Consider the following 22,713-nt stretch of genomic DNA (forward strand, 5'->3'; position numbering starts at 1 on the left):
TGCGTCTTCAATGGCAGTTACAAAGTTTTGAAATGGACGAGAACGAATGGACCCAGGTAAAGAATTCCAGGCTTCTATTGAACGGGGAAAAAAACTGAATTTGAAAAAATTAGCATGCGCAAAATACGGTATCAAATTAAGCTCGTGATGACTTCTTGTAGATGATAATGGTGCAAAGTTAATGTAGTGGTTAGCTGAGAGCCTTACTGAGGAATTGGCAACACAATGTAAGAATTTTAATGATTCAGTGTGGCGACGGGCAGACAGCGTGGTTAAATTCAATGAGAGAAGTGTAGAAGAGGGTGAGAAATCGTGATCATAACGATGACATATAAAACGCACAGCTTTCTTTTGGACTGCTTCTAAGATGCTAATTTCGAATTGCTTGTACGGGTTCCACACTACAGCTGCGTAATCAAGAACAGGGCGGATTAGAGATTTATACAACAGTAGCTTTGTGTCTTTTGGTGAATTGGGTAGCGTGCGTCGTAGATAACCTAGTTTTTTTAGTGCTTTATTACATACGTAATCAATGTGTTTAGACCAAGACATGTTATGCGTGAATATGACACCAAGATATTTGTACTGAGAGACCCTATCCACCACACGGCCATTGAAAGAGTAACTAAAATGGGAAACGGAAGATTTGTTACAGAAAGACATGAGGACGGTTTTGTCGAAATTAATTCTCATTTGCCAGGTACTACACCAACTACAAAACATAGCAAATGACTCTTGAAGGTGACGATGATCGTTAGGGCCATTAATTACTTCGTATAAAACGCAGTCATCAGCGTAAAGACGAATGTTAGAAGAAATATTATGTGGCAAGTCATTTATATATATTAAAAAGAGTAGTGGTTCAAGGACGGAGCCTTGAGGCACTCCTGACGTTACATCAACAGCAGCAGAATGAGAAGATTTATAGGAAACGAACTGGGAACGAGATGAGAGAAAACTAGAAATCCAATCAACCAAGTGAGGATTGTTTAGTATAGCCTTTAGTTTAGCAAGAAGCTTGGAATGTAGAAGAGTATCGAATGCTTTCGAGAAGTCTATAAAAATGGCATCAACTTGGTTACCGACATCGAGGTTATGTAATATACCATGAGCGAATTCTGTTAATTGTGTTACCGTATTAAATCCGCGCCTAAACCCATGCTGAAAGTTAGACAGCAAATTATTGGATTCAAGAAAAAGCATGATGTGTTTATGAATGACGTGTTCCAACATTTTGCATGACTGTGATGTCAATGAAATCGGTCTATAGTTCGACAAGCACTGTCTATCACCAGATTTGAAAAGAGGGAGCACTTTGGCTAATTTCCAAGAAGAAGGAACGGTAGCAGATGCTAAGGACTTGTTGAATATGATGGTGAGATATTTTGAAGACCACATGGAGTAACGAACCAGGAACGCATTGTGTATTCCATCTGGGCCGGTACATTTCTTAACGTCGGGGTTTAATACAAGATTTAGGATACCATCAGTGTTTACCACAACATCACTGATTGCTGGAGAAGAAATTATATTAGTGAGTGGCGGAATGCCGTTGTTATCCGGAACGAACACCGAGTTAAAATATTTGTTGAAAGCATCCGATATTACAGCCGGCTCACTGATGACGTCATTATCTAATCTGAACGAAGTGGATGCAGTATCACGAGGTAAGATGGATGACCAAAATTTTCGGGGGTTAGTTTTTAACAGATCGCGCAGGTGGACACGAAAAAAGAAATCCTTGGCCATGCGCAACTTAAGATTAAGTTCTTTTTTTGCCTTGTGAAATCTGTCTAAGGTTATGGGATCGTTGCTTCTTCTAGATCGCCTTAGTCTACGAACGCGACGAGATAAATGCAAAATGTCTCGAGTCATCCAAGGAACATTAGTATTTCTTTTCTTAGTTTTAATAGGAACAAAGCATTGGACACAATCCTTGACAAGACATTCAAAGTAATTAGTAAGAAAATTTACGTCGTGGCTTGCTGAGAAAGCAGAGAATGTATCGAAACGATCAGCTAAAACCTCAATAATGGAATTGTCGTCAGCACGAGTGAAGTCAGGAAAAGTAGTAAACAAATAGGGTGATTTGGAGACTGGACAAGAGAGTGAAACTAACACGCCTTTATGGTCTGAGAGCCCATCAATTACTTCACAAGAGAAGTCATTTTGGGCCAAAGTAGAGCTTAGAAAAACTAAGTCGAGGATGGAATTCAGCCTAGTAGCACTAGAAACAACCTGAGTTAGTCCAAACAATAAGGAAATGTTTATTAGTTCTTTACAAATTGTAATGTCACGACCAAATGCAGACAATGATGGCCAGTGGATGCCAGGAGTGTTGAAGTCTCCCAAACAGATAAATCTTGATGAAGTAATGTTGATCTTGGTCATGAAATTTGCGACAGCGTGAAGGACATCAACGGAAGAACCAGGTGGACGATAAATAACACTGATTAGAATACTATAATTGTTTAGATAAACTTTGCACCACAAGGATTCTGTATCAGGGGGAGAAGGCAAAACTGAGAATCGTAAATCCGATCTGATAAGCAATGCCACACCGCCACCAGTACTGCAACTTCTGTCTAAGCGCACGGTAACAAAACCTGGTGGAGTGAATTCGGAGTCGTAAATTCCACTATGCAGCCAAGTCTCCGTTATGCCAATAATATGGGGGGAGTGAACAGAAATAAGGGACAGTAAATCTGGAAATTTTTTAACAATGCTGCGAGCGTTAATATTTAGAACAACTAGCTTATCAGGACGGCCAGAGCTAAGTCAGGGAGTCGATGATGCGGCAGTCAAGGACACAGGCGCAGAAGAAGCAGGATCATTGTATGTTTTTACCAACGAGTTAGAACTTTCATCCCAATTGTAACGAACCTTGTCAATGAAGACATGATCGAAACTTAACCTCACGACAGAACCGTTGTCACGAAAAGACACTGATGCGTCCCATATTTTTTGACGAATGGACCTAACCCTTGCAGAAAAATCTTCTGCAATGAAGAAGGCAGAGCCCTTGAGTTTAGAGACGTTACGCCAACTATATGAGCTATAGATGAATCGAGCTGCCTTTTTTTGGATGCTTTCGAGTTTGGCAATGTTTAATTGAGTGCACGGATCCCAGACTACAGAAGCGTATTCAAGAACGGGTCTGATAAAAGTTTTGAAGGCAAGGAGTTTTATCTCTTGTGTAGAATTGCGCAGGCTTCTTCTCATGTAACCTAGTTTCTGCATAGCCTTTTTTGTAATGTATGAAACATGTTCATTCCACCTGAGATCTGAGGTGAGGATTACACCTAAGTATTTACAGCTTTTAACGGAAGATAACGGGTGGCCATTGACGGAATAGGGAAATAGGAGGGGTTTTCTTTTGCGTGTTACTGTCATTGTTACCGTTTTCTTCCTGTTTATTTTCATTTGCCACGTTTAGCACCAGTTTTCTATTTGAGCTAGCGAAGAATTTAGTTGAGATTGATCATTCGAGTTTTTAATTTCTTGATAAATAATACAATCATCAGCAAAAAGTTTTATTTTCACGGATACTACCCTAACAATATCATTAATAAAAACTAGGAAGAAAAGGGGCCCAAGAACAGATCCCTGTGGAACACCCAACTGGACATACATATAGCTCGAGCACACTCCATCAATTCCCACACATTGGCCTCTACAGGAGAGATAAGCTGCTATCCATGCAAGCAATGTGTCGTTCTTGAGTATGGTTCGCAGTTTTAATAGCAGCTTTGGGTGGGACAAGCAGTCGAAAGCTTTTTCAAAATCTAAAAAAATAATATCGATCTGGCTTTGTTTATCGAGTGCTGCTGCAAAATCATGCACTGCCTCTATAAGTTGCGTGACCGTAGATACGCCCCTGCGGAAGCCGTGCTGTCGGGAATCGACTAAGTTGTGCTCCTCCAGGAAAGAAGATATGTGTTTGAAAATAATATGTTCCATTATTTTAGCGCTTGTTCTCAATAGAGAAATTGGTCTGTAGGATGCTAGAAGTTATTTGTTTTCCGCTTTCGGTATGGGCGTAATTTTCGCATAGTTCCAGTCAACTGGAAGCGCTGCTTGAGATAGGGATATTCTAAAAATAACAGATAAGTATTTGGAGCACCACTCTGCGTACCTGTACAGGAAGGCGTTTGGGATCCCGTCAGTTCCATGTGCCTTTTTTGTATCGATGTTCAGTAAAAGCGATAAGACGCCTTGTTCTGATATGGATACATCACTGATAGCGGAGTTACCATGGCATGCAAAATATGGTCTTTTGCCGTCATCAAATGTAAATATGGAACAGAAAAATTTGTTAAGCATGACAGCGACCGCTTACCTATCGGGATTGTCTATTTCTGCGCTCCCGCCATGCACATACGCAGCACGCGCTGGTCTTGGTCAAATGTTTAGGGGAATCCCGCAAGGTGTAGTAGATTTGTAATAAGGAAGTAATTATTCATTGACATTCACCCAAGCGCAGCCATACGGCTACAGCGCCATACGGCGCTGGCCTTGGGACAACGGAGAGCCACGAGGATGCGGAATTGGTTGAGTTGGAGTGGATGTGTATTTGGCAGAGAATGAATGATGCCGTAGCACAAATAAATTACTGAATAAACGATGCCAGTACGAAGGGTGACTGCTATGAAATAGGCAAGCTGTGGAAGAAAACTGGAACCGGAAGTACCTATCAGACGATTTTCCCATGGACGGCGTTTTTTCAATATGCATCTCACCAATAGAAATACATGTCTCGAAAGCTGAAAAAACAAGCTAACATCTACAACTTTGCATTTTTTCTTTTTTGAAGATTTGGCATCGACAAGCGCTCGTTTTTCATTTTAAGCTTATTTTTTTAATGCTCTACTACATTGCTTGGCAGGAAATGACACTGGGTCTGGCAACCAGGGGGTCGAACCAGAATTTTTTTCGGGTTCGGTACGGGTTCACGCCTTTCGAGTTCACTTCCGGGTTCGGCTCTGGGGCGACATTCGGTTCTGGTTCAGGTGGAATAGAACGGGTTCAGGGCCAGAAAAAAAAATTTTTTAACGTGGATGGGCTTTCTAATCAACCTTATTGGTGCTTTGTTTTTCTGTGTGGCGCCGGTTTGGGAACCAAAATAACCAGAACTTGATGCACGCAAGATGTCCTGACTGGACCCACTTGAATTTGCTGTCTGCGGCAAGGTGTATACAATTTAACGCCGAAAGCCGCAAGCTGAAATAAGCTCGAAATTATGGTTGGCTTACTATGGTTATCGCGGATTCCAAATTTTACCGGTATTTTATCTTTCTCAGATTGCTTCTCTCCTGTGTCATACTTTCACATAAAGGAGTATTAAAACATCGAGGTCAAGATAGTTCATTGAGCAGGATATTAATTAAAAACTTGGAGAGCACTTGCAGTGTGCTGCATTGGAGAAATGCGAAAGCATTTGCATTCGAACATCAGCAACAATTTTTGCGTCATCGCTGTCATGTGACACTTATCACGTGACCCTTGGATGACGTCAGCAGCTTTTTTTTTGCAAGTGATCGTTGTCTAACGTTTGTACACATCACCAATGCACTTTACTGTCATATACTTCCCAACGCGTTCACTTCGTTCCCCTCTAACACACTTGAACCAACCACCCTTCATGGCGTATGCGTTGCGTGCCCGCCTGGCACACAGATGGCCAGAGTTGGAATCGCAATTCCAGCGAATTTTTTTTCGGATGAGGTCACGCGAGAGGTACCACTTCCAGTGGACACATTCTATGGACAACTTCCGCTGACGGGTTTTCCTTCGCATGATTCATATAATGCATTCTGATTATTAATGCAAGGCTTGCGGGAATCCTGGCCGCTTCCCACCGTTGCCTTCTCGCGGGCGCTCCCTGCATCCCGCGCTGTTCTCCTCTTTCCCGTTCTCCCGCCTCAGGCGACAGAGGGGTGGCTGGATGACTTATCACTATCATTCGGCCACAGCTACGCCCCGGCCTCCCTATGGCCTTTGCCACTGGTATATTTTGGCGGCTATCATGATGATAGCACTCTACTCTTTAGCATTCCGTATAAATTTGACACTTATACCATCAATTCCGCCAGGAGATGTTAGTTTCAAATGGATAATCGGTATTATGCCTTGCAAGTCGCACTTGGTGGGATCCATCACGAAATGATGACACAGTTGGAGATCGGGACGTTGGATAACGTTGGATGAAGGAGGAAACGACTTAACGAAAGTATCGTTCAGTACAGTAGCAAAAAGGCCGTCGGGAGCAGGTTCGCCGGTGGGTGCAATAACGACACCTCGTTGGTGTTTCCAGGTTTACTATATACCAGAAGCGTTTTGGATTAGTCTTCAGAATGTTCAGGAGGGCTACTTTAAAGAAGGTGGACTTTGTAGACTTCAGTGCTCGTTAATATGCTGAAGCAGCTGTCTTGTATGCTGTCCAATGGGCAGGTTTTAATGAATACTTAGCAGTTAGAAAAAGTCTTTTCTCTTTGTTAGAAAATCGTTTTAAATATCTGCTATACCATGGAGCACGGCTGTTGGAGCCACAAGCCGAAAAGGGATAAGACGATGAATCAGTTAGGACACTACTGCCAAGAATGGCAGAAATGCGCCAGTCCGTAGCAGAAGATATGCTGCCCCCTGATCACATCACTCAATCTCCAGGAGGGGGGGCTCGAGCTTTCCAGCACTCTATGCCTATGCCTAAAATAAAAGTGTGAATTTAACAAATCTGCAATATTTTACCGAGATGGGGTCACATGGTGATATACACCAATAATGACAAGGTTTCACAGCAAGATAGCGCTGCAGAAGAAAAATGCCGAGCATGGTGGCAAGTGGCAACTTCCACCACCCGTATCAAAGAAGAAGCTCCTTCCTTCCTTCCTTCCTTCCTTCCTTCCTTCCTTCCTTCCTTCCTTCCTTCCTTCCTTCCTTCCTTCCTTCCTTCCTTCCTTCCTTCCTTCCTTCCTTCCTTCCTTCCTTCCTTCCTTCCTTCCTTCCTTCCTTCCTTCCTTCCTTCCTTCCTTCCTTCCTTCCTTCCTTCCTTCCTTCCTTCCTTCCTTCCTTCCTTCCTTCCTTCCTTCCTTCCTTCCTTCCTTCCTTCCTTCCTTCCTTCCTTCCTTCCTTCCTTCCTTCCTTCCTTCCTTCCTTCCTTCCTTCCTTCCTTCCTTCCTTCCTTCCTTCCTTCCTTCCTTCCTTCCTTCCTTCCTTCCTTCCTTCCTTCCTTCCTTCCTTCCTTCCTTCCTTCCTTCCTTCCTTCCTTCCTTCCTTCCTTCCTTCCTTCCTTCCTTCCTTCCTTCCTTCCTTCCTTCCTTCCTTCCTTCCTTCCTTCCTTCCTTCCTTCCTTCCTTCCTTCCTTCCTTCCTTCCTTCCTTCCTTCCTTCCTTCCTTCCTTCCTTCCTTCCTTCCTTCCTTCCTTCCTTCCTTCCTTCCTTCCTTCCTTCCTTCCTTCCTTCCTTCCTTCCTTCCTTCCTTCCTTCCTTCCTTCCTTCCTTCCTTCCTTCCTTCCTTCCTTCCTTCCTTCCTTCCTTCCTTCCTTCCTTCCTTCCTTCCTTCCTTCCTTCCTTCCTTCCTTCCTTCCTTCCTTCCTTCCTTCCTTCCTTCCTTCCTTCCTTCCTTCCTTCCTTCCTTCCTTCCTTCCTTCCTTCCTTCCTTCCTTCCTTCCTTCCTTCCTTCCTTCCTTCCTTCCTTCTTCCTTCCTTCCTTCCTTCCTTCCTTCCTTCCTTCCTTCCTTCCTTCCTTCCTTCCTTCCGTCCGTCCGTCCGTCCGTCCGTCCGTCCGTCCGTCCGTCCGTCCGTCCGTCCGTCCGTCCGTCCGTCCGTCCGTCCGTCCGTCCGTCCGTCCATGCGATTTTCAATGTCAAATAAAAATTATAAATCGTCGTTTTTTCGACATTACAGTGCTCAAATTTCTACATGAGGCAAGATCTTTTCATTTCCACCATAATCTCATGACAAGATTTCATGAGTTTTCGGTCCATTTAGAACTGTTAATGAGAATGGCAAAAGCTTGGTTTTTGCTTATAAAACACCGTAGAAGGGAGAGGCAGGTTTCTGAAACTGATACTGAAAATCTGGTGAAAATCTTGACCAGACCAACTGGCGTACAGAACCAACTAGAAATTCAGTTGGTCTCAGTTGGAACCAACTGGATCCAACTAGGAATTATTCCATAAACCAGTTGACTGGTTAAGATTCTCCTGCTCCCAAACCGTTAAAAATAGTTATTGATTCGCTCTTCATTGAATCAGCGCTTCGAAAGTTGTGTCCGCACCGAATGCACGACAGCTTTGAATACCAGGTACGCTGACTTTTGGCTGCAGGCTTCCTTGATTGTTCGGTCTTAATGGCAGCAATCGAAACCCTCTTTCAGAAATAGAAATTTGGAGCACAAAAAAAAGGCAGAGACTCATGTCCAACATTCTTGGACAAAAATTTTGAATATTGGAAAACCGTAAGGTACTGATACAGAAATATTGAAGGTAATGGTCCATTCTTCCGATATGTAGCAAAAATCTTTCTTTTTTATATTGTTTCCATCACTCGCTTCGAGCAGTTAAGACTGCCATAGAAAACTAATAGGGAACGCTTTTGACGACAGCAGAAACGTTAGTAAGAAAAAAATTCAAGACTGTCGGCGGGAGATCGGCGTATATATTAATACTTATAGGGAAATCTTCCAATATATGAAAAAATAGGGCTTATATTTTTTCCGTTCAAAAATGCTTTGTCCAGAATTGTTGGTATGAATCCCGTGATGATTTCTTATTTACATATTGCATAACCCCCCGAAAGTGGCACGGCTTGGCCCAATACGTGGAAAAAGCATTTTTGATACCGGTACCTGATACCCCCAAAAATAGTATTTCCGATATCGATAAAAGACGCCGAACAAAAATTGATTTCCGATACAGGTACTCGACACTTTATCGTCGATACTTTGAAACGCCACTGAAATCGCCGATATTAATAAAGCTGGTAACATGATTTGCTAAGTTCAAAATTTCTCCGCAGTTCCTGGAATGTTCAGTGATATTATATAGCGCAGTGTTTTAATGGTTTAAACGAACCCGGCCGCACGGATTTGCTGACGTTCCACTGTCGGCGCAGCTGGTTTCTTCAAAACTTTAGCATTGGAGTGAAGCCATGGCGACGTTAAGACGATTACTTCCGTAGCCTAGCAAAATCCTTCTTTAAAGCTAATGTTCTTCATGCGAACAGTTCTCTGAGCACTTGTCCACGCGAATAAACTTGAAACTGTTTCTGATGCTCTTTGTTACTGCAGTATTTACAGGTTGGCTCTGTCTTTGCACTGTGCTAAAATGTGCAAGCTCCGTGCGTTTGGGAAAGCCCAACAGTTATTCCATCAGCGTAATTTTAACAGACGTTTGAAGTAGAACATTCTTCGTTCAAACTAGAAGGGAAACAGCAATCAGATGGCTAAAAGTTTTTGGAGCGTTAGCTCTACAGGTCGCGTTTAAAGCCTCCGAGTTACGCTGATTCCACGGATAGAATCCAAGATGGCGGCCTTCCATAGCAATTACATTTTATCCCAGTGGTTGCCATGGTAACTGAGGTGGTTACGAAACGGAATAATCAGCGTTTCATGCAGCATAAACTTACTAGCCAAGTTGGAGCCTAGCTCTAACTTCATAGTTAGAGCTTAATTTCATAGAGTCATAGAGTTAAATTCAGAGAGTCATAGTCAACTTAAATTCATAGAGCCTAGCTCGCGGCAGGGATTCGAACCGGCGACTTATGCACCCCCCATTCCACGTTTTACGAATCTTCATATGAACATTGCGGCTAAACCGTTTGTCGCATAGTGTTCGGGGTGGCGGCACACGATTTCACTTTTCGTGCAGCATAAACTTACTAGTTAAGTTAGAGTATAGCTCGCGGCAGAGGTTCGAACTGGCAACCTATGTTAGGTGTGCTAACGCTCGATATTCGGTCGCTGCCTCAGCGTCGGCTAATTTTTATTAGGCAAAGCACACTTTGCTAATTTTTGTTATTCAGATTTTTTTTTAAGCGAGAGCTTTGCTGGCCTATTCAAGCCAAAGTCATCGTCCCCACAATTTGACCTCCAAGTGGAGGAGCGGTGGAGGTGTGGCAGCCACGCGACATATCATCTCTCATTCCCTCCTTTGTCCCTCCCCTCAAGACGCGGTTAAGGTGTGCACCGAGATGTGAGACAGATACTGCGCCATTTCTTTTCCTCAGAAACCAATTTTCAGTTTTAAATTTCCTCTTTCTTCCTTCCTTCTTTCACTCCCTCCTTTATCCCTTCCCTTACGGCGCGATTCGGGTGTCCACCAAGATGTAACAGTTACTTCACCATTTCCTTTCCTCAAAAACCAAACCAAACAAAACAAGTGGGCCGCCGACGTTCGTTGGCGTTGACAACGTTGTTGAGTCCGTTGGTTTCGACGAAAGGAAAGGCGCACAACTGGCTCCCCGGGTCACTGGACACCTCAATCTCGCTTTCATGTACGTGGCGTTGGTGTCCACCTGCAAAAACCTGCTTTCGCTTAATATTCCGACCTTAGCAATGCTAAACCGCCAGCAATTCTTTTTTTTTTACTTAACGGTAGCAAGTAACAGCATTTCTTCAAACCGCCGCTCCAGAAGAGCCCACGATGCGACTGTGAACGAGTGAATCAGGGAGCATGAAAGAAACGTTTACCCAAGCATATAAGATCCTGCCCGTCACGCTCTTGTAAGCCATGTTTTGCCAGTGTGCGGATTCTGTCAGCAAATAAAAATACCGAAGCTAGGGAATTAATTCAAGCATTCTTTTTATCAGAAAGAAAGGAAGCACGTGCGTCAGCGACACGTCCATATCTTTGTAAAGGCCGAGAACAGCTATATCACCCATTCGCTATCATATCAATCCCGAGGCGTGGTTTGGTTTGGTTTATTGTGGTTTAACGTCCCAAAGCAACTTAGGCTATGAGGGACGCCGTAGTGAAGGGCTCCGGAAATTTCGACCACCTGGGATTCTTCTACGTACACTGACATCGCACAGTACACGGGCCTCTAGAATTTCGCCTTCATCGAAATTCGGCCGCCGCAGCCGGGATCGAACCCGCGTCTTTCGGTCAGCAGCCGAGCGCCGAAACCACTGAGCCACCGCGGCGGTGCCCGAGGTGTGGTGGTGTTCCTTGTGTGTACGACGGCCATATAATTGTGCGTTTTGCCTCCAGATCAAGCAGTTGAGTGGCGCTCAGCTCCGTCTACCTACTGTGTGTGTTTTGCGCCTTTAACCAAACATGAACAGTTTCCAACTAGCCCAAAAAGACGTTCTTTTAACATGTATAGGCGTGCGCTAGAAGACGTCATTTACTTCCATTTGGGCTTATTTTAGAGCGCAGTTATTAGGCGCCCGTTTCGCGGCGTCGCCGTTGTCCGTTGTAACCAGCAGTGGACACCCTTTAAAGGGGCCCAGAAACACAATCTTAGTTGACTATTTTACCTGTTGATCGCATACAGTGAGTTATAATGGTGCTATTAGCGTCGGTAATAGCGCGTATATTCCGTTTATTAATATTTTAATGTCCTCCCAAAAACAAATTAATGGCTCTGATGATGTCGCCACACAGTGGCGGGTTTTAACAGCGGATATGACATCACCTGGCGCGAGCTTGATGATCGGACAAACAGTAAATATACTGCAAATTGTGTGAATCAATAGAGACACATTTTGTCACTTGTCTGCGTTTTATATTAGATCAACAAAAACAACTTGTTTGTCTTAGATAGAAGCCCTGCAAAGCAAGTAAAATAAAAATACACCACCAGGGGCGCTCTGGCATGGAAACGACGCTGCCAGTCTCAGCAAGAACGAGTTAGAGAGAGCAGGCAACCATGCAGTACAAACTTCCACGACGTGCTCTGGCAGGCTGTTTTGATTGGTTGCGCCAGGTGTCGTCATAGGGAGAGCGAAATAGGAGTGGGAAGCCCCGCCAAAATCGAGTTGAGGGCAGCGTTTTGTTTGCTTGTATTTTGAAATTTCTTCATTGAATAACTCCCGTTCCTGTGCATCGATCCTTGTAATTCTTTTTAAGTCAGCATCTGTGTGACATAAAGAACCCAATTGAAGTATAGCCGGTATCCCCCCAAGCAGTGTTTCGCAGCCCCTTTAAGCTGCGAAAGCAATGGAGCGGGAGCTTGGAAAGGAGAAAGTAAAAACGCAACCTCCTCCCCTTCTTAGCAACCGGCGCACCAGTGAGAGGGGGGGGGGGGCGCAGCTGTGCATAGCAACCGTGACGTCACACAGTACCGGTAGAACGAGCGCGCGCGCGTCGGCGAGCTACACCGCTGCTCCTTTGCCAGACGTCTCGTTGCAGTCGAGTGAGTGAGACGCATGGCTCCGAAGCGGCCCAGTGATTCCGCGCCAAGCGGTTCGGGGAAGCGGCAGTAGGTTAACCACAAGGCTTTCGCCAAGCACACTTTAGAATTCCCAAAGTGTCTTCAGTATCTTTTTTGAGGAAAGGAAATGTGCAGTATCTGTCTCCCACAGCTGCGAAACCAATAGAGCGGGGGCTTGGAAAGCAGAGGGTAAAATTTGTAAATTGGTTCTTGAGGAAAGGAAATGCGCAGTATCTGTCTCACACATCTCAGGGGACACCTGAACCACAGGGAAGGCCCATAACTGTTCTCTTGGAACAGTGGACACCTCAATCGTGCTTTAAGCTACGTGGCGGTAGTGACAGATGTGCTCTGCATGCTTTGGCATTGCAAACGTTGTGCCAGAAGCGCTGCCACCTGCCAGGGTAGCAGGCCGGGAGGGGGGGCTTTAATGTAGATATAAAACAAGCGGGAATTTCTTACCACTTACGCTGGACAATATCCCGTTCCTCTCGCTCGTAACGGCTCCCACGGCTGTGACAACCTCGCGAAATACTTGCGCAGACCTCGACTTTGAGAACCAGGCATTGGTGCAGCAAGTCTAGCATATATCCATCTATTTCTCCGTCCACAAAGCTTCCTTCATGACAATCAAGAACTGTTAGTGGAGTGTTTCTTGAAGGAGGAATATGTGTGAAAAATAACAAGTTGTCTGTAATTGTAGATACATGTCTTGCTCGAATTCTTTGCCTCAATCTATCGAAAAGCTGGAACAGTTGATAAGCTGCGCTCAAATTTCGCATCACGAAGTAACGTAATCATCGGCAATTTTTTTTTTTTTTGTTGTTAACAGTGTAGCTGCAAGCTCCCGTCGACGATTGATTTTTTCGGCAGCACCGGCCTACGGTGACGGGCAGGGACGCTCACTTCCTTATCGAGCACACTGAACGCAGCGTTATGCTTCAGCTTCGAGTTAGGGGGTAGGGATATTGGCCCGTCGAGAGCTTGATGGACTTAAGATCTACAATTGCCCGGTGTTGTCGAGAGGGGCCTTTGGCTCACCGGAGACGTACAACGGTCGACCGAACCCCTCCTGTGCATGTGCACGTTATGGGAGCTCTGTTGGAGCATTAGGAAAGTCGCAGGGTACTTGTATCCGTTTGATTGTCACTCTCGCAGTACACCGTCCCTACGAGGTGACTCATTCATTTATTTAGTCATCGAATGCCCCTGAGAAAGGGTTTTACATGAGGGGTGGGCGCCTTCACAGAAGGAAGTTTTCAATGACAGTCCTGAAATTCGTCGCACTGGAGTGGTGCACCCCTTCTTAAGGCAGATCATTCCAGTCTTTTGCTGTTCGCAGTAAAAAAAAAAAACGAGTGAGGATGCGATGATGTGCGCGCGTGCGGAGCGTATACAGACTTGGAATGACTGGTCCGGGATGAATGGCGGTTAGCGGGAGATATGACAGTTTTATCAATTGGAAAATGATAGAACTTATGATTGAGAATGAGCATCTCACGTTGTATTTCAAGATTTTCAAGATTTGCGTTAGTTTTTAGTGCTGTGACACTAGTTTAGGAAGAATAGTTATGGAAGATCAATCCAGCTACGCGGTTTTGAATAAATTCAACGGAATTAGAAGGATTAGACTGATGAGGGTCCCAAACTGAGCGTGCATATTCTATCTTGGGCCTTACAAGATATTTGTAAGCAATGGTTTTCACGGAAGGGGAGGCAAATTTCAGCTTTAGCCGGAGAAAGTCGAGAGTACGGTTTGTGCTTGTCTCACTGTGGGCAGAAGATACTTATATAGGCCTCTTCATGTGAATAAAAATTCAGTTGATAGTCTGCGCCCGTGTCGTGCCTTCTCGTTCTGTGTCTTCGTTTTTTGCGCAGTTTTCAGTATGAGCACGGTTAACCTCGTTAGATATTTTCCGTATGTGAGAGGACCACGAAGCTTCTGCGTTAAAATAAATCCTAGATATTTATAAGATGTCGTAGAGGATATTACTGAGCTACCTAAAAAATTAAAAGTGCATTTAGCCTCCTTACGTGCGGAAACGAGTTTTGTTGCCTTCTCCGTTACTAAGTAATGTAATTAACGATTGATGGTGACTACGTAATTAGTTATTCAAATAAATAAATTCATTAACTATTAATTTATTGTTAGTTACTTCATCATTAATTATTGGTTAGTATTGCGTGGTTTGAATTAATTAATCGGTTTAATTATATATATACTTATATACTTGGTTATTAATCAAGTAATTTCAGTTTTATTTTTATTCCTCGTTCAACTCTAGAGGAATTACTAGTAATTAACCAATTTCATGAATTACTCGGCGTAATTAGCGAAATTGCACTGTTTAATTGTTTTATTTCGTAACTCGGTCATTTAAACTTTCCATTCAATCACTATTAATCATTACAAGTCATAATTACGCTCCTACTGCATGATGGACCATTCCCCTGATGATTCGGAACTGGAGCTCTGGTGGTAGTGATGATTATGGAATATTCTGGGGGAGCGTAGACTGGACGCTGCTTACGTTACCCAGAGGTGGAAGCACGTCTTGGCGTTCAGGGAGAAGGAGAGATGGCAGTGAAGGGGGGGAGGGAAGGGGGCTACTCAGTTGCGGGCGTGGACCGGACGGACCAGGCAGGCCCATAGGTGCGCCGGCCATCCGGAGTCGTCAAGGTAGGCGATCATCAGGCGATGGGCAGGCAGGGGGTTCCGGGCTGGGTAGAACAGCTGGTCCCCCGTGTCCGCAGGGAGGGCATGGTAGCCTGCCTGGAGCCGTCGGCGGTGTTGGCCTTGTGTGGGGAAGGCACGTAAGCAAGTGCCCCAAAGTTCTAGTGTCATCGCACAAGAGGCATGTGGGGGATATGGCCAGGCCGCAAGCGTACTACCTCAACGGCGTCCAGGCACAGCCGACACGAAGTCTCAGCAAGAGGGACCACTCCCGGCGGGGAAGCTTATCGGAGACGCGTCGGAAAGGATGTACAGCCGAGATGCATCTGACGAGACGGAGGTCTTTGGTGGCTTTCTTGAGGAGATTGCCTGCAAAGCCTCGTGGGGAGTGACTGTAGTGATGGGGGCGGCGGTGTTGTGGGCCGCCTTGGCCAGGGCATCAGCCTCATCGTTGTCCAGGATGCCGTAGTGTCCATGGACACAATCACGGCTGATAGCCCCTGTCCTCCACGGCATGCAGGCGGGCACGCAAGATGCATGTTGAGAGCTGCGTGCTGCAGTGCTGGGTCAGGAGCTGAAGGGCCAGCCTGGAGGCGCATAGAATGGCGACAGGCACTGGGGAACTGGGGGTGGAGGGCTTCGAGGAAGTCTTCCGCCAGGTGCAGGCCAGCAAGCTCCGCTGCGGTGGAGCCCCCTACTGTGGGACTGCAAGGGCCACCGAGGCCACACCTGTGGAAGGAAGCACAGAACCATCTGTGTAGAGGAGGGTTTTCCCTTTGCACTTTTCATTGAGGAGGGCTGCGGCGAACTGGCAGAGGGCGGCCGCTGGGGATCGCCTTTTAGCGAGGTTTTCGAGGCCAGGGTAACCTGCAGGGAAGGTCGCGTCGGGGGAGGCAGCAACGTGTACGCCAGAGCCAGGCCGACAATCGAAGTGCATTCGGCCGACAGCTTCCCCATACGGGATGAGTGCTTGCTGTGGAAGCGGGCCAGCAGGGCACCCCCGTCTGGAGCATGGTGGAGGCGGTCTACCTGGGTCAGTCCCCTCTGGAGGAGCAGAAGGTCCAGGAGGTAGCCGTCAGCCAGGGTAGCCGGGTTTGTCAGCCAGGGTAGCCGGGTCATGACCGCTTGGGGGCTCTGAGAAAGCGGCGGATCCGCTTCCGACGGGCTGCATCCTGTCGCTTTAGCCGGGCCGGCCAGAGGTTGACAAAGGAAGGCAGGGCCTACAGGATGGATGTAAGGGATCGGTGGTGCGCACGGGGTTATTAGGGCCGTTAGCCCTTTCTCAGCACTCCGCCGCTGCAGTCTCCCCCAGACCCTCCCGCGGGGAGGGGGCGGCGAGGAGCGCTGAAAACGGAATGTCCCCTTTCTCGGAACGATGCGGCTGCGCGCATAGGCGCCGGGCTGCCTCGCCCTCTGTGGCCGCTTCACGTCAGCTATGCAGAGCGGTGAGAGCTGTTGCACTGACGGAGCCGCCGCACGCCGACCACCCCCTCGTCTCAACAGACACCAGATGCGACGCAACCTTGCGACGAACGTCTTGTTTGGAAGGTCTGCAGATCTTCTGACGATTCAGCACTGCCGGACGGAACGGTGTCGGGCGCTGTTGACGAGGGGGGCAGTAAATGTGACGAATAGCCGGCGACAGCGCGGCTAGCCGAGGTCCGACGATGGCTCCAGCGCCCGAGAACACTGCACGTCAACAGTTCTCGGGAAACAGGCTGGTATAGCGAAATCAAACAGAACATGTGCGGCCACTCCTTCAAAGACAGCGAAGGTCTGATTTGAGTTACACGACTGACCGGAAGTCGGTGAGGCACTAGCTAGTCAATAACCCTGGGGAAGCTGAGTCACCCGGGAATGCGGGTCCGAGCTTGCAGTGGCTTACAGCGGTAACGGCCCGTTCAAGCCCGATAACATCACTAACTCCCGTACGACGCCAAGGTCGAGGGTCTTTGTGGAAACCGACTGCACGTGCCGGCACGATAGTGTGTTTTTGCTTTTAGTCTGCGAGGGAGAGAGTTTTTGGTAATACTGCCAAAGCTGTCGGGCTGGGCGCGCAACCCAGTGGATCAATCGTTTCGTGGCCTCTTCTGAGGATGTCTGGTTGTTGAAATGAATTTGATCATTTTTGCTCTGTCTCCTTTAGAGAGAGGGTTATTTACTTTAGGTCTGTTCGATTCAGAACTGGTTCTCTGCACTAATTCTGAAAAAGTTCCGTTGGTGCCGGCGCGGTGCAATTGCAGTTTCTTGGTGCAGGTGCAGCGCGTCAGCAGCGTCACAAATCTTCAATCGAGCGCGTGCACGCACAGGCCTTGTCGTCTGCTATCCGGTTCTCGTCCGTCGTGCTGTGTTGTGTTGCTGTGCGTCGCGTCTGTTTTTCGTGCCTCGTGGAGTCATAGACTACGACATCGCCGAATCCGCTTTTATGGAATTTTCTGAGTCGTCAGACAGCGAAGATGAGGAAGCCGACGTGGTGCTTTCTTTTGTAGCAACACAGTTCGGACAGACCGCAACAGAATCCCCAACTACTACGAAAGCGTAGTAGCTAGGTATTTCAGCTTCGAATTCAAGAGGCTGTTCAGGCTGTCGCGAGAAACGGGAAAAACTTCCTTTAGTTGGTCATTGATGTTAACAATTTACAAAACGTCGGCTGCGCTCGTCGTCTGCTTACGCCGTCAAACACGTGCACCACTATCCTGCACCTCCGTCTCCGAGGGTGCCGCGGTTCTTTGCACCGAAGCGGCACCACGACTGCACCAAAATCAATCGCGGACGGTGGTGCAGGGGGCGCTGTGAATCGAGCGCTTTGGTGCAGCGCACCGTGAACCGGTTCCGGCGGTGCAGAGAACCACGGCTGAATCGAATGCAGCTTTTATGGAAGCTGGAGGGCTGGTCATGCTTTTGATGAAACAATCATGTTAAGAGTGTAACATCAATGGATGCTACTGAATGTGGGCCGGGCCTTTAGATGTTTAAAAACGCACCCCGAAGCCGAAAAAGGGGCTCTGGGCTACGGTCAGATGTTATGCATCCTCGGCTATGCCGAGTAGGGCCACCCCCCCCCCCCCCCCCCCCTAGTGTTAGCCAGTTCCACCTTTTGTTGTCTCACCTTTCTGCTGCTTAACATGTCTCTAGTGCTTAAACTTACAAATGCAATGTAAACTTCTGGGTTTTAGGTTTGGTTTTATGGGGTTTAACGTCCCAAAGCGACTAAGGCTATGAGAGACGCCGTAGTGGAGGGCTCCGGAAATTTCGACCGCCTGGGGTTCTTTTAACGTGCACTGACATCGCACAGTACACGGGCCTCTAGAATTTCTCCTCCAAAGAAATTCAACCGCCGCGGCTGGGATTGAACCCGCGTCTTTCGGGTCAGCAGCCGAGCACCATAACCACTGAGCCACCGCGGCGGCTCCAATGTAAACTTCTGCAGAGATGAAGTTTTATTACAATGTAAACTTCTGTAATAAAACTTCATCTCTGCATCTTAACTCATCGCAAAACCGTCTATGACGGGGCACCCCTAGTGCGAATAAAACCTTCAGCCTTCAAGTGAAACAAACGTCTCTGACTGGGCACCTCTGGTGCAAGGAAGATAAAGAACCAAGCGGGGCAACAACTTTTACTATGGCCGAGGTAGCTGATGCCTCGAACAGGCGAATAGACAAGGAAGAGATGCAGTCGATGCCTTGGGCTAGAAGTCACTGGACAGCCAGGCCAACTCGATTGAGATGGGGGAAGAGGGCGTTATCCGCTGGAATCCAAGTGAGGCTGTGATCAATGGTCAGTTCAAGGTACTTCACCTGGCCCTTCCATGGCAGGTTGACCAGCAGGGTGAGGACTCGGGTCCTGGCACGGCCTTCCTTGGGGTGCACCAGCATGGCCTCTGGCTTGGTGGCCGAGATGGCAAGTCCCTTGGAGGCCAGGTACTCTCTGACAGCATAGAGGCATCGCTGGAGGGCCTGGCTAGTAGAGATAAGGCGCCTGACCGCGGCCCGGACCCAGAGAGCTAAGCCGTCTGCGTAGATAGAGCAACAGACCTGGTGACGACGACCCTTGGGGTGGAGTCCGGTAGGCCAGCCAGTGGCAAGTTGAAGGAGAATGGGCTCAGCACGGAGCCCTACATGCCGGTGGTGGCGGGGCGTAATGGGCTCAAGGCACCTCCAACACATGCCTGCATGGTTCGGGCCGAGAGGAAGCGAGGAAGGCGCTGATGACCTGCCACAGGCAGCCCGTAACTCCCAGGTCATCAAGAGCCTCCTCGATGGCGGAACGGAGGAAGCTGTCGAAGGCTGACTGCACGTCCAGGAGCGCTTGAAGGGCTACGTCTCCATTCTCTTTCGCTTCCTCAAGGGCTGACACCACGTCTGCAATAGAATCCGCAATGAAGCGGTGTCTGCGCAACTCCATCTGGCGCTCTGGTAGGAACTTGGCAGCCTGAGTGGTCCATGTCAGCCTCTCGAGTGCCACCGACTACATGGCCTTGCAGGCCGCCGAAGTGAGGGAGGATGTCAGGTCCTTGGGGGTTTGCACAGCTTGAGGATTAAGGCTACTAAGCCGTCGTCCAGCTACTCGGCAGTATTCCACTACCTAGACCAGATCTCGTCAAAACGCCCAGGAGGCGGGCCTTCTCCGGAGCGTCGAGGTTGTGCAGCATCTGTAGCGTAAACCCGTCATCTCTCGGGACACTCTCGTTTGGAGCGATTGAGCGCTCTCAAGAGTTCATGGGGTGATGGGCAGTTCACAAAGGCTGGTGATGGCATACATAGTGGCCGGTACAGGGGTGGTTGTCCATCCATGTGGTGGGGTGGGGGCACCAGGGGGGAGGCAAGGGGCTGGGTGAGCTTTGACAGGTGGTAGGCCAGTTGCTGGGCCGGTGCCTGGAAGCTCACCCCCTGGCGATGGCCGTTCGAGCATGGGATATGGCGGTGGACAGGGGTCTGCAGGAGGGACCGGAGAAGGCGCCAGGCTGCTGCCGAATGCCGGATAAACTGGAGGAAACTGCAGGATCCATCTCAGCCCTCTCTGGTTTGACGGTCGGCGTGTCTGCGGCAGGCTGCGTCAGACCTCCGGTAAGCCATCCAGTCTACCAGGAGCTCCGTTCTCTCGGCTTTCAGCTCCGCTTGTCGTCTGGCGGTACGAAGTCCCTGCAGCCGGAAGTCGGAGCTTGAGCAGGACAGGAATGGTGGCGCTGTAGGCACACTCGGCCAGCAGGGCCGGGAACTCTCCTATGAATGAAATGTTCTTTGCCAGACCTCTGAAATCTGACCATTTAGTGACTCGATATACCCTCTCCTCCTTTTGACGTCGGTGCGAAGGGGTTAGGTAGACGGGGAAATGGTCGGACACCAGGATGTCGGCTGCCCTCTCCCAGGTGTAGGGCAGGCGTCCGATAGAAGGATCAGGTTCAGGATGGAGGTGCGACCAAGCCGGATCAAGGTGGGCGCTGTTGGCAAGAGCACACGCAGGCCAGCGGTGGTGATGGCGTCTAACAACTTCCTGCCTCTTGCAGTTGTGGCTCTGCTGCGCCGCACACAAAGCAGTCTTCGACAGAGTGGACTGCATTCAGGGTGGAGGGGGGGGGGGGGGGAGCGACCCACTTCCATTTTGGCTGAGAAACCTTCGTTGACGCCGTTTGCGCCTCCGCCCGCTATGAACGTAACTTAAAGGGCCACGGACCACCCCAGCTCAGCAGACACTCTCTACCTCTCTTTCAGCGAGCCTCCTCTCCTTCCACTCCCTCCTCGAAATTTTTCTCTCCCGCTCCTCGTCGAGTAGGCTCGGCAAGGCAAAATCACCCCTTCGTTCTCCGGTGTAAGCCGGAGGCGTGGTGTCTGTGGAGTGCGTCACAGGGCGACGTCATGGCCCCGCCTTCAATAGAATTCTTTTCTTGGTTTTTGCATTTTCTCCGCACACTGAACGATCGAGAGGCGCGATCGGCTCGACCACCTAGACTTGTTAGCGAGCGCATCCTTTCATACATCTGTTTGTCATTCCCAGTTAACGAGCCACCTTTTCATTTTCTTTTAGGCCTCCCCACCGTTTCACGAGCGGAGGGGCGGAAGTCGGTTGTGTTCGAAACAGACGGCGAAGCGCGGACCCGGCAACCGCCCGTTTGCTTTTCTCCATGCGTGTTTGTGTTCTGTGTGTTTGTGTCTTTTCTCCGCTCCAAAGCATATGTCATTCATTGGAGTCAAGGCGTACGCAAGATGCACGAAAGATAAGCGGTATGTGTGCGGAGCGGTAAAGTGGGCGAGCGAGGGAAAGGCTCTGCTGCACTACTAATTAAAACCTTGTTTTGGGGGGCTCGCATAGAAGAAAAGAAACTGAGAAGGGAGCGCGCACGCAGAGCGTCTCGTGACGGGATCACGGCGGGGGGGGGGGGGGGGGGGGGGAGGGGGAGGGGGGGGGCGAGCCAACTCCCTCAGTTTTACTGTTTTTTTACTTTTTATGGCTAGGGTTCAAGGCTGTCGCCGCACGCTCCCTCCGCAGTTTTTTTTTTTTTGTTCCTTCATGCGGGTTTGTAGGCATGAGCCAGAACAGAAGGCGCTGCGGAAAGCGTTGTGCAGACGACGCGACGCCAAGGCTACGCCCAACCTTCTCCCGTCAGTCAGAACGATGCACCAATGGAGTGCCTTTAGCGAAAGTAGCCCCCCCTGACGTCAGCGGGGTGCAGAGTAGTGGGCCGGGCCCGTTTTTGAAGGAAGGAAAGAACGAACGGGCTTTGATTTGAATTTTCGCAGCTTTTCGGGGCGCGCATGGCTCTAGTATTTTGCAGAGGTTATCTTCGATGCCTCATCTATGCAGTGGGCTTGTTTTTCAAAAATGTCCGGACCCTGGTCAGTGGCCCTTTAAGGAAGAATTGGCACTAACGTCTCTAATAAAGAACAAGATCTGAGTACAAAAAGATTCTGAAAGGAGGAAAGATCTCCCTATCCCTTTTCGACTTCTGACTTGCGACCCGTAGCAACCGTCGCAAATGCACTGCGTGTCTCGTGAACTCCGTAAGTCGCGTTATCTCGGGCGCTATCGCCTGCTTTGTGGCACCGGCCAGTCATGTTGGCGTCGTGTTCCTTCATGTGTTAGTGATGTCGGTGCTGAGACATATACGGTGGTGTTTGGTATTGTGATCGTGACCTTCGAAATTGCGAAGAGTGTAGAGAGACCCACACGGATACGACGGGGACCACTACCTGCGTACGCTTCCTCGTGAGCCACCGCTCATTTCGGCGCCGCGGATCATTAACTATAATTTAGTCACTGCTGCTGACGAAGCAGTCATCGCGTCTGATCTGCAGAAGAGTCGGCACACGATGGGAACCAATTATGCAACTGTATACGAAGTTAACTGAATTCTATTGGTGTCGCATAATTAGCACGGACACTGAACGCCATTGCGGGATAGTATTTGTTTTGAGCGGGTTCGATCCCGGCCGCGGCGGTTGAATTTCGATGCAGGTAAAATTCTAGAGGCCCGTGTACTGTGCAATGTCACCGCACGTTAAAGAACCCCAGGCAGTCGAAATTTCCGGAGCCCTTCCTACGGCGTCCCTCATAGCCTGAGTCGCTTTGGGACGTTAAACCCCATAAAACATAAACCAGTGTTTGTTTTGATATTTTTACTTAAATACTAAACAATTTTTTTGCAATTAGCTATGCCTGTAAGGT

Source organism: Amblyomma mixtum, chromosome 3, assembly GCF_055824585.1.
Source record: "Amblyomma mixtum isolate Tamu chromosome 3, ASM5582458v1, whole genome shotgun sequence".
In the NCBI taxonomy this organism is placed as follows: Eukaryota; Metazoa; Arthropoda; class Arachnida; order Ixodida; family Ixodidae; genus Amblyomma; species Amblyomma mixtum.